This window comes from Macaca fascicularis, chromosome 11, assembly GCF_037993035.2.
Source record: "Macaca fascicularis isolate 582-1 chromosome 11, T2T-MFA8v1.1".
Classification (NCBI taxonomy): domain Eukaryota; kingdom Metazoa; phylum Chordata; class Mammalia; order Primates; family Cercopithecidae; genus Macaca; species Macaca fascicularis.
The window spans coordinates 23,820,359-23,836,315 of record NC_088385.1 but is presented as its reverse complement, the minus strand read 5'-3'; the positions used below and the strand labels follow the sequence as shown (position 1 = coordinate 23,836,315).

General features: G+C 35.6%; 1 pseudogene; it reads right to left on the bottom strand.

The window, feature by feature from the left end:
- Window positions 1-12,173, bottom strand: part of LOC102136968 (putative solute carrier organic anion transporter family member 1B7) — a 79,850-nt pseudogene extending 67,677 nt beyond the window's left edge.
- Between the last annotated feature and the right edge of the window lie 3,784 nt (window positions 12,174-15,957).

Here is a 15,957-nt window from a genome sequence, read left to right as displayed (position 1 = left end):
TGGCATTTTTTTTTCCAGAATAGGGAACTTTCATCTAATTAAAAACCTGTTCCGGTAGATGTCCTTTCTTGTCAGTGATTTTCTTAATGCTATCTAGAACATTTCTGTTGCCTCCTGATTCGCAGAAGCTGCTTCTCCAGTTATCTTGATGCTGAGACAAATCTCTTTCTAAAATTTTCACATTATCCTTTAGTGACATTAAATTCTCCAGCTTTAAATCCTGCACTTTCCTTTTGCTTTAAGTCGTGATATAATGACTTCACTTCTTCTCAAATAGTGTTTAAGTCTAACAGGTATGCTTTTAGAAATTTTTTAATTTAATTTAAGTTCCAGGATACATGTGCAGGATGTGCAGATTTGTTACATAGGTAAACATGTGCCAGGGTAGTCTGCTGCACCTATCAACCATTCTCCAAGGTATTAATCCCAGCATGCATTAGTTATTTTTTCTGATGCTCTCCCTCCTGCTGTGCCCACTCCTTGACAGGCCTCGGTATGTGTTGTTCCCCTCCCTGTGTCCACATATTCTCATTTTTCAGTACCCGTTTATGAGTGAAAACATGTAGTGTTTGGTTTTCTGTTCCTGTTAGTTTGCTGAGGATAAAGGCTTCCAGCTTCATCCATGTCCCTGCAAAGGACATGATCTCATTCCTTTTTATGGCTGCATAGTATTCTGTGGTGTATATGTAGCACATTTTCTTTATCCAGTCTATCCTTGATCTGCATTTGGGATGATTCCATGTCTAATTTAATAGCAATGTTGCACCTACATAAAAGCTGCATTTTCAATATGAGATAAAAACTATTTCACTAAAAGCACAGGTTTTTTTGCCCCCTGGTGTAGCTGCAGTGAGACTTCATGTTGCTCCATTTCTCTCTGTGTGTGTGTGTGTGTGTGTGTGTGTGTGTGTGTGTGTGTGTGTGTGTGTTTACAATGGTCCTTCTACTGGTACATTTATATTGAAACAGTGGCCAGCTGCAGATCTCAAACTACAGTACATATTAAACAATTTGGCTTTTTCTTGTAATATCATGACGTTTCTGTGCTTCTTGGAGCACTTCCAGCATCACTAGTGGCACTTCACGTGGCTCATACAGTGTTATTTAAGGTTTATGGCATTGCACTAAATAAAATGAAAACTACACAGGAACCCTAGGAGTTCACTTTTTAAAGTGATTCATCACTTACTGGAGAGTGATGAAAACCACTCACATGGAGATGATGAATGACACGTGGCATTTTAAGTAAATACTCTCAACACTTGAGCTTACTGCAATAACAACAGGAGATGGTTACAGAATTTTTACAGCAGTAAAATATGCACTACAGTTAATTTTATTCAGTTATGACTTAATACTGTATCCTTACATTTGGTTGCATTTCTCTTGACTGCAAATGGCATCATGGAAAATCTATAAGAGTTTTTCTGTGTAAAGTTTGACAAATTTTAACTTTTAATAATAGATTTGTGCATATTTTGTTGTAGCAAATTATAAAATAGTTTAGCATCTATATATATTTTATTTATTCATGATATATCTGTATCTTAACATTTTCTAATTTCTAAGCTGTGTTGTTTATCTGCAGGTTTCTTCATATTGTCGCAAATCTCAAAAAATGTTTCCAATACATTTATTGAAAGGTCTATGTATAAGTGGTCTGCACAGTTCAAACCTATGCTGTTCAAAGGTCGACTGTACTTTTAAAAATCTGTTAAGAAGGTAAATTTTATTTCAGTTGTTCTTACCACAATAAAACAATAAGAATTGAGAAAACACACACATGGAAAAACACACACCATAGAACTTTGAAGCACAATTAAATGATGCCATTACTCCGATCTATAAGGAAACTCATTGACATAAGAAAATATTGACTTGATTTAAAACTATTTAGAAATAAATTATTTTCCAGTATAGATGAATCTGTCTTTAAAATTGATTTATGTGATCATATTGTTTTATAATCAACGACACAGACTGAAGTCAGGAAATGATTTGTTAAATCAGTAACTCCATATACATGCTAAGTATTTATTTATCACCTATCAGAAATGTAATTTTGAGGACTTTTTTTGGTTCTTTCACTGGTCTTTATATAGGAACTAAAGAACATAACCTAGCTAGATATTGTCTGACGGTGTTTCCCTTGGTAACATACCATCTTAAAAGTCGGAAAATTCTACAAAAATGAAAAAAATCTTAGTTTCTGGATATTCTAGAAAACCAACCAGAAGGTCTTTTCAATGTTGGGTTCAAACTTTCACATAAAAAGGACAGGCCAGAGCTGGGCAGCACCCGAGCTTTTGGGTGTGTGGCGAGAGCAGTTTACCAACAAAACCCTTCCCATTCTAACCATCAAACCCTATTTTCCGATCTTTGACCCTCTTTACTTGTTGTGTTATCTCTTTGGCTTGTGTAGCAATTGAAGTTTGCCAAAGTATACTTTACAATAAGTTCACTTCATGCTTCTCAACTGAGTAGAGAAGATGTGATAATATTTGAACAGTTAGGAGTAGAAATTGAATAACCATGAATTGTAAAATGCTGTAATTATTTCTGAATACAGTAGAGAGACTGCAAAACTACTATCCTAAAGACCTAAAGCCCTTCACCACTTATTTTGTACTCAGTGATAAAAGCGATTATGAAACTGGAATCAAATGACTAAATATAGTATACATAATGTGTAGCTACATTAAATCACATTTCTAAAATGGAAGACATAAATCATCATCAAGTAATTGCTTTTATTTTATATTAGAAAGCACTTTCAAATTGGTTGGCCTACTGTGATGTCTATTCCTCTCAGAATGAATCCTTTGGTCTCACTGGAGTGATTTATTTAAGTCCTGGTGAGATAGAAAATCATATTCGTTTATTCACAAACACTAATCAGTTACTATTTGTTAAGACAGACACCATTCTGTCATGTCATTCTCAAAGAGATGGTGGGTAAGTACACACATATTTACAGATTGTTGTGAGAAGGGCTACAATAAAGACATGCTCTTGCTCATTAATAGGGGCACCGAATTTGAGACCAATGGAAAATGATTAAGTAAGAGTTATGGGAGAAAAGCCACATGTTGAAAGAGACTTTAAGAACTATGAAAATAAAAGAGAGAAAAGTTTTTCCAATTTTAAATAAAGGAGAGTGTGGGATTACAGGGCACAGAAATTCAGTCAGTCATTGAATTAAGGTACAGATACTCAGCAAGAGAGGGCATATAGGGAACAAAGTGGGTTTGGAAATAAGATGATGAGACCAGCATTTGACAGGGTTTTAGGTAGCTATTTTTCAAAAAAATCTAAGAAAAAAATGAATAAATAGTAGAAATATATATTTTAACAAATCACAGAAAGATATCCATTATAATTGGTAAATTACATAGAACTTTTTTGTGTTTCATTAGTGGTAGAGCCAGATTATATTAGATGAGAAGTACATGGGAGATGAGATGATGAGGCACTTAGATGATGTTTTTCTAGGTACTTGGCTTTGAAGATGAATTGAGAAACAGTTAATCAACTGGAAAGTCATTTGGGGATATAAAAAAATGTATATATGTAAATAGATGGGAGAGACTTGAGAGGGTTTGCTGAGGAAAAGAGAGGGTGCAGATGAAGAAGAGGCAGAAAGATGAAATCTAAACCCCAGTTGGATCGATTAATATTAGCTAAAGAGAAATACTTTTTCATAAGTATGGGTAAAACAAGATAAATGTTGATATAGTACAGGTACATCTGTAGGAAGGAGGGCATGAAGTTGAGGCAGATGTTATAACATGGCCTGTCATTCTTCTATGAGAGGAGAAAGAGAGTGAAGGGAGTGAAGAGAAAAGTCATAAATTTTATTTACATGTCCTATCCTTCATTCATTTGTTCTACAAGCACTCATTAAATGTTGCCATGTGCCAAGTCCTCAGCAAACACCAGGAAAAATGACCATAACCAAAATGCACTGTAGTGTCTCTTAAACCAACCCCGCCATAAGCCAATGAAGCAGCCACAAGGAGATGTTAGCAAAGCAAACTCGGAGTCCTACACATCAACCAAGTCACCATCAACTGAAAAATAAAATGTACTGGACTTGGTAGTCCCTTTTCAGAGAGGGACATTTTAAAATAAGTTTGTTAAAAATCTCTTTTTACATGTAGTTTTATAAGCAAAGTATAAAAAGGAGCTGAATTTCACTTCTATTCTGATTATGAATGCATTTATTTCCTACTTGTAACTTTTGGGAAATAGCAAGCAAAGCATTACTGAAAAAGTAAATTTAATTATTTGGAAGAATGGTGTCCTGCACTTAAAAGGCACTATCATGGTACCTTGTTCCGATTGTACTTACTCAGATCCACATATCCGATATCCACATACATTTTAGCAAACAGAGATCCCAGCATAAAGCCAAAAACTAGACCAATCATTCCCATTGCATTCACAGTACCTGCAGGTATTACAAAACAATTTAATCAGATACCACAAACACTTGGTCTTTATTCAACATGTTTTAAAAAGTAATATTACACAATACATTTCTCCAAATATTTTTCTAATAAAGAATAAAATTAATGACACTATTATTTCAAAGGTAGACCTAGGGATTAACCATGCAATTTAATATTTTCTGTTTATTACCTATGTACAAGGAAGAATGTCCTTCTTTTGCAAAATCATCAATGTAAGAAATCCCCAATGGTACTATGGGGGATTCTCCTATGCCACGAAGCACATTACCCAGGAAGACATAGATCCACATGTGTGACCCAGATTCCTTCACACAACCTATCGAGACAAGAGAGTGTTTTATTTTAAACATTATTTTTAACATTCCTATTAGAAATTTAACTACTTTAAACCCTTTGCTATTCTATTTTTTTCCCTAATTACAAGTGATTCATATTCACTTTGAAAAGTTTGAAAATAAGGAAGGGCACAAAGAAAACAAGCAAAAAATATTTATAATCACACTAAACACAGAAGATCATTTCAAATGTTATTCTAGCTCTTCTACATTTCTCGTGCACAAAATATGTGTAATATTCATTGTGTACAATATATAATTAAATATCTAGGTTTTTTTCAAGCTGCATACATAATTATCACTATATTATCACGATTTCCCCATGTTGTTAAGATTTCTTCCATGTGAAAATGTTAATAACTGTATAGCAGTGTGTTGAATAACAGTTTCCTAATTTGTTTAAACAATCTCTTCTTTTTTAGTTTCAAAATATTTCCATTTTTTTATTCTGTTAAACACAGATGTCATGGCTATAATTATAAATAAGTCTTTGTGCACATTCCTGATTATTTTCTTAAGATTTATCAAGAAAGTAGGTAAGTATATTTTTGTTCTTTAATATATATTGAAAATTAATCTCCCAAAAAAGTTACAAATTTACACACTTCCAGAAGTATATAAAATGTGAAATTTTATATTTCCTCCTTTCCATTTTTCCATTTCTTTTCATTAAACTTTTGGGTTATAATTGTAATTTATTATTTGTGTTATAACAGGCACAAAATCTTCAAATGCTATAATATTTTGCATTTTTTATGAAGAGCAAAGTTACATTACTCACATATTTCTTCCACTTCCTGCTTTTTAAATTGTAAATGTGCATGTTTGTTGCCAGTTACCTACTAAATTTGTTCTCTTTTCTCATCTACTTATAAATATCCTTCATATATATTACAGTCATCCCTTGACATGTATAGTAGGATGTTTGTTCCAGGACAGCTCATGTGTACCCAAATTCATGCATACTTAATTTCTCTGGTTGGCCCTGTGGAAACTACCTATAGAAGTAAGATCTCCATATGGGCAAGTTTCTCCTTCTTTTTGGTTGGACGAAAGTCACATATAAGTGAACGGATGCAGCTACAATCTGCGTGGTTCATGGGTCAACTGTGTATATTAACAGTATGATTTTGTCTGTATGTAAGGGTTAAATATTTTTCCTATTTGTTCTTAAATCAATTTTGCTAAAAAATCACATTTTTAGATGTAATTAATTATATAAATTTTATACTTTTTAACTGTCAGTATTAATTCTTACCTCTTTCTACTATCTCAGGTGGTGTTCTATTGAGTGATAGCATTTGATTACTTAAACAGTTTGGTAAGTTTGATGTTGAATTTTCTGATGGATCAATATTGGTTTCTTTAGAATACCTGTAACTATAAGAGTAACACTGGATTGAACATTTTGCTTATCTGCAGAATATAATATTTTCACCTTTCCCAAAAATGCAGAAAAAATTTCCCCTTTAATGACACTGTCTTCGAATTACCATACTTCTCTTTGTCAATTTCCCAGCATGTAAGTCAGAAGATGTGATGGGGGTGGGGGAATGGGAGCATTCACCAAGAAAGATAATTCAACACACCATGGATAAAGTGGGTTATCACTTTTCTATAATCCTAGGAGTGCTTATACTCTGGTCAAGATGTAAAATATCCTGTTTCACCTGTTTTTTCAAATCTGTTAACTATATCTACTTATCCCTTTGAGTTATCGTCAAACAGTAAGTCCGTCTGATTTTCTTTCATGGACACACACACACACTAATGCTTGACTCTTCAAAAGTCAATTAAAACTTTCTAACCTACTTTAACTTTATGAGGAAGAAGTTAATAACAACAAAAGAGATGGTGCTGAATTAGGGACAGATGCTGATATCCAAAAGCACTAAGGAGCCCTGTGAGCTCTGAGGGCAGCATATAGTGTGCCAGGTATTATGTTCAGCTTCAGTGAACTAAAGCTCAGTTTTCGTACTTTAGAGATTTCACACTCTCTGAGATAAAAGCATATGATCAAAGACACAGTAAGTTTAATGTGCAAGGTCCCTAGTTGTCACATATACACACACAAAAGAGATGATCAGCTTTGCTTGGAGGTGGTGGGTAGATCAAAGAAGATTTCGCAATGTGAGTGACAGATAAAATGAATACTGAAGATGGATAGAAGTTTAACTGGTAGACGAAGGAAGAAAAGTATTCAAGGCTGTAGAAACAACAGGTGCAAAGAGATGACGTACTATGGCACATTTAGAAAACTGTAAGCCTAGAATGTGGTACTCAAATGTGGGGAGAAGTGGACGATGAAGCTGTGGTGGTTACATCTGAGGCATGTTCTCCATAAAAATCACGAAGAATAGATAGTAAGAAGATTAGAGGGAATTATGGGACACTGAAATTACGGCATCAGAAGTAGAGGAAAAGGACGGACATGATGAAGAGGCCACAAAGGTAGAAAAATGAATCAAGATTATGGAATATGATGAGTACTAGAGTAGTACCATTAAGAAGAAAGTTCTTATAAGGGTCAAACGTAGCAAAAGAACAGAATTAATATGATGACCAAAAGGCATGATTGCTGGATATGGCAATGAGTAAGTAAATGGCGTCTCTCACAGGGACTGCTCATTGTCTCTTGGTATCCTTTTCTCTCTCCTTCCATAGTAACACAAGTTGGGATTTTTAGCTGGAAACATTGCGTCCTGGAATAAAGTCTTTTTTCCCCCCAACATCTATATATCTATGTGTAAAATGTAACTAATTTCTGGTAAATGTGAAGCCAATGGAAACGTTTTGCTTCTGAAAATGCTCCTTAAGCCTCAGTCTGTGTGCATTCTTTATTCTCCTTGTTTTTCTTCACTTCTTCTATCCTGCTGCCAGAAAATACATTGCCACAATTTGTACCATGAGGCCAAGGCCACGCAACGCATAGCACTATGATGAAAAGATATCATCCTTCGACTAGCTACATTAACTTTTATGTAAAAAATAAGCTTCTGTCTTATTTTTTTGCTATTTCCAATTTTCTCTTATGAACACCTTACTCTAATCATAGCTACGCAGTTACCTTAGAAAGAACAACTTCGGGGAAAATCTATATGCACAGTGTGAAGCTGTGAAGTCTTACCGAGTATTATTAAAATCTTACAGGCAAAGACATGAAGTACACGTGTTATACTAAAAAGTAATAAATAGCTTATTTGTTTCATTTGAAACTGTACACCTTATGTAATATTATTCTTATTTCAAAGTCTATGAAAGCCATGATGAATAAAGCAATACATTAAGCATCATACAAAGGAAATATGCTCCATTTCTAGACATATTTAGTGAATACTCTCAAAAGATAACTGACTAAAGGATAAAAATAAAATTCTACTGCTAATTTATAAGTTGCTGATAATGAATGGCTCAGTGCTGTTTAACACTTACTATCCCATGAAGAAATGTGGTAAAGCCATCAAAATACTTCCAGTTCCCATAAGGAAACAACCAATTCCAATTAACTTCGGTCTGTGTAGTTTAGATCCAAAGTAACTTACAAATACAATCACAAGCAAATTTCCTAGAAAGAGAACAAAATTATGTTGACATGACTTAGTTCAATTTTGTATCTGGTAGAACTGAATGCCCCAGAATGAGTGCAAATAAAGCCCAAGACATCATATCTTCCCTCAAAGACCATGAAATTTGTGAAGATGAACTCTCCCGCATTAAGACACTAATTGAAATTTGTATAGTACTAATGATAAGCAGAATACGTTTTATATGCAAACAAAACACTTAGGTAATTTGGCAATATGAGAGAAGCAAACTGTTATTGAAAGTTTGGAGTTTACTGCATTGCATTGGGATGGAAAAAATATCTTCCTAATCTGAGAAATCTTTTGATCATCGTTCATGCATTATTAAAATTTATTTCCAGCATTCTTTAAATTCATACTATATACCTACCACAGTGCTCAGAGACAGAAATATAAAAAAAGGATAAACCATAGTACCTGTTCTCTAGAAACACATAAGTAATAAAATAAAACAGACGAATAGAAGTGCTATTAGGTTACGGAAATAGCTTAAATTAGGGGCTTTGTGAAAATTTCCTGGAGGAGACGTCATTTGAGATTTAATCTTAAGTATAAATTATTTAGATTAAAACTTGGAAGAAGAGAAATCAGAGCAGATCAATTCAGATTTATCTGTAGTCTGATACATAACAATTAACAGACAACAATGATTGTTGAACATTGATGGAAAATAATAGTATGAAAGAAGAGCATCAAAACAGACCAGCAGATAAAGCAACGTAAGAATAAGTACTTAAACAAGATTAAACTAAAAACAGTAAAAACTTTTTTAAAAAATCCTGTTAGCATATTTAGAGGTGCAAAGTAGTGTTGCATCCATAAAATCAGAATGGCAGACTAAAAGTAATAAAAGAATGATAAAGTATTGTTATAAATTTAAAATACTATTAAAAATTTACATATTAGAACTTGATATGAGACGGCATCAGAGAAGATCGATGAAACATAAGGAAAATAGATAGAAATTTAGAAGAAAAAAATTTACAAGCAAAAATAGCCAGGAAAGATATTATTTATATCATATATGTTACAGAATAAAATAGAAAAAAAAATAGAAAACAAAAAATAAACTGGCTGACCGGGTGAGATGACTAATGCCTGGAATCCCACTTTTGGAGGCCAAGGTGGGTGGATAACCTGAGGTCAGGAGTTCGAAACCACCCTGGACAACATGGTGAAACCCTGTCTCTACTAAAAATACAAAAGTAGCCACGCTAATCCCAGCTACTTGGGATGTTTGGGTGAGGGAGAAGGGACAAGATGGAGGAAGGTGAACAAGAAGGCACAGTCCCTGTTGCTTCCGGGTTCTTCATCGCCAACTTACCCGCGCCCAGGAAAATGCAGCGGGCGCCCGGGAAAATGCAGATCAACTGAGCATGCGCAAGGTGACGTCAATCCGGAGAAATCGAAACTTACCCGGTCACGCCTAGGGAGACGCCCCTGTCAGGCCCCTATCCCGCCCACTGCCCTCCACCTTCCAGTGCCAAAACATGAAAGTCTGCTGCTGGCAGAGGCGGGCCAACTTCCCTGGCCCCTTTCCCGCGGACCAGCGAGAGTGCGTGCATATTTGCAAATAAAAAGGCTGCCGCTTTCTTCGCTCGTTTTGGCCTTTATTGATATTTAGTCTTTGCGTTATTAATAATAGTAGTAAAGAAACAAAACAGGGAGACTGAAGCAGGAGAATGTCTTGAACCCCGGAGGCCGAGGTTGCAGTGAGCCGAGATCATGCCATTTCACTGCAGCCTGGGTAGCAAGAGCGAAAAACTGTTTTTCCCCCTCCCCCCACAAAAAAAAGAAAGGAAAGAAAATATTGGGACACCGAGGCGGGTGGATCACGAGGTCAGGAGGTCGAGACCACGGTGAAACCACGTCTCTACTAAAAATACAAAAACAAAACAAAACAAAAAAAATTAGCCGGGTGTGGCGGCGGGCGCCTGTAGACCCAGCTACTCAGGAAGCTGAGGCAGGAGAATGGCTGAATCCAGGAGGCCGAGCTTGCAGTGAGCCGAGATTGCACCACTGCACTCCAGCCTGGGAGACAGAGCGAGATTTCGTCTAAAAAAAAAAAAAAATTCCCTGTGTTAGAGGAAGACTTAAATTTTCAGATGAAAGTTTTTGAGAAAAAGGAATTTTGAATGCTTAATTCCATATCCAGACAAATTATCACTTAAATATGATAGTCAAATACACACATTTTCCAAAAGGCAATGGCTTGGAAAATATGCTATATTTTAAATTCTTCCTAAAAACATAATTACAGTCATCCCTTAATGTCCATGGGTTATTGCTTCTAGGATGCTCTGTAGATACCAAGATTTGCGGATGTTCAAGTCCCTTAAGTAAAAAGGTGTAATATTGCATATAACCTATCCATACCCTCTTGTGTACTTTATATCATATCTAGATAATGTCTAATACTTAATACAACGTAAATACTATGTAAACAGTTGTTATTCTGTGTTGCTTTTATTTGTATTATTTTTACAATTGTATTGCTACTTTTTCATTTTTATATTTTTTGAATATATCTTGCATCCACAGTTGGTTGAATCCATGGATGTGGTACACATCCTTCTGTGCATACAGAAGGTCATCTATACATGAAGATATATTCCAGAAAGACTAAAGATGAGATTTGAAGTCACAAGATTCAAGAAACAGAGGTAAGCAAAGAAACCAAACTGATAATGATGTTCAAATAACTGCTGTTAAACAGCTGCAAAGTTTAATAAAATATGAAAGATCAATTTCTTAACAAAAGGAGACATTCAGTGAATTAAACTTTAAAACTAACAACATTCTAATTCTAAAATCCTTGATGATTTCATTGAGCCTGAGAGGTGAAAGAGTGAAGGACGTGTAATATCTTGGGATCACAAATATTTTGAATTGATTTAAAGAGATGTCTTCCTTTGACAATTACTTTTTAAGTATTATTTAATTAAGCATATTGCAAATACAGTTAAGTTGGAAACAAAAATTGTATAAAATATTTGCAGTTTATATAATAGACGATTTGGAGGTCCTTCTAAATAATTAGAAAGTAAAAAGAAGAGGGAAAAGTAACAGAGACTATGAGCTAGCAATACATTAAAAAATTTCAATTGTTGCAGAAATACAAATTAAAGTGAAAGCAACAAAGCAATATCTTCAATGTTCCCCCAAAAAAGACTTTAACCCCTCGATTGTGTACCCCATTAAACAGTAGAATCTAGTGTAGGTTGCTCCTTTACAGTCCCTCCCTCCTAAAACCATAAGAATTATAATTCTCCCTCAGCCTTTCTTCACACTGGGACACCTTGAGACAAGAGAGGTAAAGCTTCACAAGGCATTAATTTGCAAACAATGAGTTTGTGTAGGATTAGAGTTTTTCAACATCATCACTATAGACATTTTGGGAAGGATTGTTCTTTGTTGGTAAGTCTGTCCTGTGTGTTACACAATGTTTAGCAGCATCCCTGGCCTCTACCCCTAGGTACCAGTAGCATCCTCCCTTCCTCAGCTTATTTATGGCAACTAAAAATGTCTTCAGATATTGCCAAATTGCTCATGAGGGACAAATTTACACTTGGCTGAGAGCCAAGTGTTAAAAACAGTTTGTTTTTTTTTTTGGCATATGCAGACATGGTTATTAAAATAGAAAAATAAAAAAGCTACCTATTTCGAAGCTTCCATCAATTAAACCAGCAAGAGAAGAGGATATTTCAAATCTCCTTTCTATTTGAGTGGTGGATATTTTCATAAAAATTCCACTTAGTGCTTTAGCAACATAGCTGAATGACAGGACTGTCAAGAAGAACTAAAAAACAGCAGAAAGAAAAGAGAAAATTGATTAATCAAAGAACTATATAATGTTTATAAGTACATGGAATTAAAATAGCTTTTTTCTTTACTTAAAAACATTTTTATCATAAAAAGCATACTCATCCTTTTTCCTATACAAATTGGAACTTGTCAGCCCTATAACTTTTTTTTAGTGATTTTTTTTTTTCAAGAGTTTCTGGGGGTATAGGTGGTTTGGGTTACATGGAGAGGTTCTTTAGTGGTGATTTATGAGATTTTAGTGCACCTGTCACCCAAGCAATGTACACTGTACCACACATGTAGTCTCACCCTCACTCCCCTTCCAACAATTCCCCCGAGGCCCCAGAGTCCATTATACCGCTGTTGTGCCATTGCATCCTCATAGTTTAGCTCTTTCTTATAAGTGAGAATGTACAATATTTAGTTTCCCATTCCTGAGTTACTTCTCTTAGAATAATGATCTCCAGTTCCATCCAAGTTGCTGCCAAAGATGTTATTTCATTCCTTTTGATGACTGAGTAGTATTCCAAGGTGTATATAAGCCACATTTTCTTTACTTGTTTTTATTATTTATTTATTTTTTTATTTTACTTTAAGTTCCAGGATACATGTGCAGAAAATGCAGGTTTGTTACATAGGTATATGTGTTCCATGGTGGTTTGCTGCAACTATTGACTCATCCTCTCAGTTCTCTCCCCTCGCCCCCCAACTCCCAACAGGCCCTGGTATGTGTTGCTCCCCTCACTGTGTCCATGTGTTCTCACTGGCAGCTCCCACTTACAAGTGAGAACATTTCGGTGTTTGGTTTTCTGTTCCTGTGTTAGTTTGCTGAGGATGATGGCCTCCTGCTTCATCCATGTCCCTGCAAAGGACATGATCTCATTCCTTTTTATGGCTGTGTGGTATTCCATGGTGTATAGGTACCACATTTTCTTTATCCAGTCTGACATTGATGGGCATTTGGTTCGGTTCCATGACTTTGCTATTGTAAATAGTGTTGTAATAAACATACCTATGCATGTGTCTTTACAGTAGAATTATTTATATTCCTTTGGGTATATACTCAGTAATGGGATTGCTGGGTCAAATGGTATTTCTGGTTCTAGATCCTTGAGGAATTGTCATACTGTCTCCCACAATGATTGAAATAATTTACTTTCCCATCAACAGTGTAAAAGCGTTCCTATTTCTCCACAGTCTCACAAGCATCTCTTGTTTCTTGACTTTTTAATAATCACCATTCTGACTGGTGTGAGATGGTACCTCATTGTGGTTTTGATGTGCATTTCTCTAATGATCAGTGATGTTGAGCTTGTTTGTTTGTTTGTTGGCCACATAAATGTTTTCTTTTGAGAAGTGTCTATTCATATTCTTTGCTCACATTTTGATGGGTTTTTAATTTTTTTTCTTGTGCATTTTTGCAATCTACCCATCTGACAAAGGTCTAATATCCTGTAACAGTATTATCACTACACTAGTAAAGCATGATTTTCTAACTTGGTTAAAACATTCGATTGTTAGAGGAGTATAATCAGGGTTGTTATTTCTAAATTAATATCATTAACTGATTTATAGGAAGCCAGACACTGTTCTCAGATGGCCACGACGGTGAGCTATTCTTTATTTCCATGTGAATAGCATAGGCTCACTGGGAGGGTGCGCGGTAGTACATTTGCAAAGGTAGCATTTCCAGGAGCCAGCTAAAATATTGAACTTTGTGGAGGCAAAGAGGAATTTTATGACCAACAGAAGTGACTGTATCAATGTGAGATGTAGTAGTTGCAGATGTTTTAATTTCCAATTTTCTTTTAACAAAATTTATTGATTCATCCTTTCTCTTAAAGCTCACATCTACATCCTTAAGCTATTCCTTTAGCCCTACTTTAAAATATTACCCGCTTCTGAATGGCAGGTTTGTGTCCCCCCCCCCCAAATTTTTATGTTGAAACACAAATCTCCAGTGTGATGATAATTGGAGATGGGGCCTTTTCGGGTACTTGGTCACAAGAGTAGAGCACCCTAATAATAAGAGAAATGAGAGATTCTCGCCCTCTCTCTATGCCATCTGAGGACACAGTGAGAAGATAGCCATCTCCAAAGCAGAAAGAGGCGCTCATCAGAACTCAGTTATGCCGGCACCCTGATCTCAGACTTCCCAGCCTTCAGAAATGTGAGAAATAAAGTTCTGTTCTTCAGTTACCAATCTTTGTTATTCTGCCATTCTAAACTGACTAAGAGACCCCTTCTTATCACCTTCTATATTCCCAGTGGTTTGCACCACCACGTCTTGCTTCAATAACTGCAGTAGCCTCTTGATACATCTTTCTAGTTCTGTGCAAGTCTGCCTAATGGAATCTTCTCAAAACAGTAGCTAGAGAAATCCTTTCAAAATAATTTAAAAAGAAATAGATCATGCTGCCACTCAGTGTCTTTCCATGTGCCTTCTAGCAATATCAAGTCTTTCCAATGGCCTACAAGACCATGAATAATCTATTTCCTCATCTGAGAGGAGTCACCTCTGACAGCTTGCACAGACAGAAGTACATACAGTCTTTGTGTCAGGGAATAGTAATGAAAATTGTTCAGTCGTAATCATTTCAGAGACTATTATGGGCACCTCTTTTCACACAAACTAGAAAACCAAAACAAACAAACAAACAAACAAAAAATGCAGATGGATTCCTGGAAATATACAACCTCCCAACATTAAACCAGAAATAAATTGAAATCCTTTTTTCTTTTTTTTTGAGACGGAGTTTTGCTCTGTTACCCAGGCTGGAGTGCAGTGGCGTGATCTCGGCTCACCGTAAGCTCCGCCTCCTGGGTTCAAGCAATTCTCCTGCCTCAGCCTCCTGAGTAGCTGGGAGTATAGAGGTGTGCCACCACACCCATCTAGTTTTTGTATTTTTAGTAGAGATGGGGTTTCACCATATTGACAGGCTGGTCTCAAACTTCTGACTTTGTGATCTGCCTGCCTCGGCCTCCCAAAGTGCTGAGATTACAGGCATGAGCCAACGCGCCTGGCCCTGAAATATTAAATAAGACTGATAGACAACTAGCTAGATTAATTAAAAAAAAAAAAAAAAGAGGGAAGATCCAAATAAACACAATAGGAAATAACAAATGACACCAACCCCAGAGAAAACCAAAAAAGCCTCAGAGACTATTAGGAGCACCTCTTCTCATACAAACTAGAAAACTAAAAAAAAAAAAAAAAAAAGGATAGATTCTTGGAAATACACAACCTCGCAACATTAAACCAGGAGAAATCCTAAATAGACCAATAACATGGCAAACATTAAATTATTAATAAAAATTCTACAATCTAAAATAAAAACTGGACCAGAGAGATTCACAGTCAATTTCTATCAGATGTATAAAAAAGAGCAGGTACCAATCCTACTGAAATTATTCCAAAAATTGAGGAGGAGGGACTCCTTCCTAACCCATGCCATAACAAAATGGATGTTCATTAGGGTGTAGAGAAAAGGGAACACTTGTACACTGCTGTTGAGTATATAAATTAGTTCTTCCACTGGGAAATATGATTTAGAGATTTCTCAAAGAACTTAAAACAGAGCTAGCATTTGACCCAGCAATCCCATGATTGGGTATATACCCAGAGAAATGTGAATCATTCTACTCAAATGATATATGTATTTGTATGTTCACTGTAGCAATATCCACAATAGCAAATATATAGGACCTAGATGTCCATCAAGGTTGGACTGGATAAAGAAAATATGGTGCATACATACTATG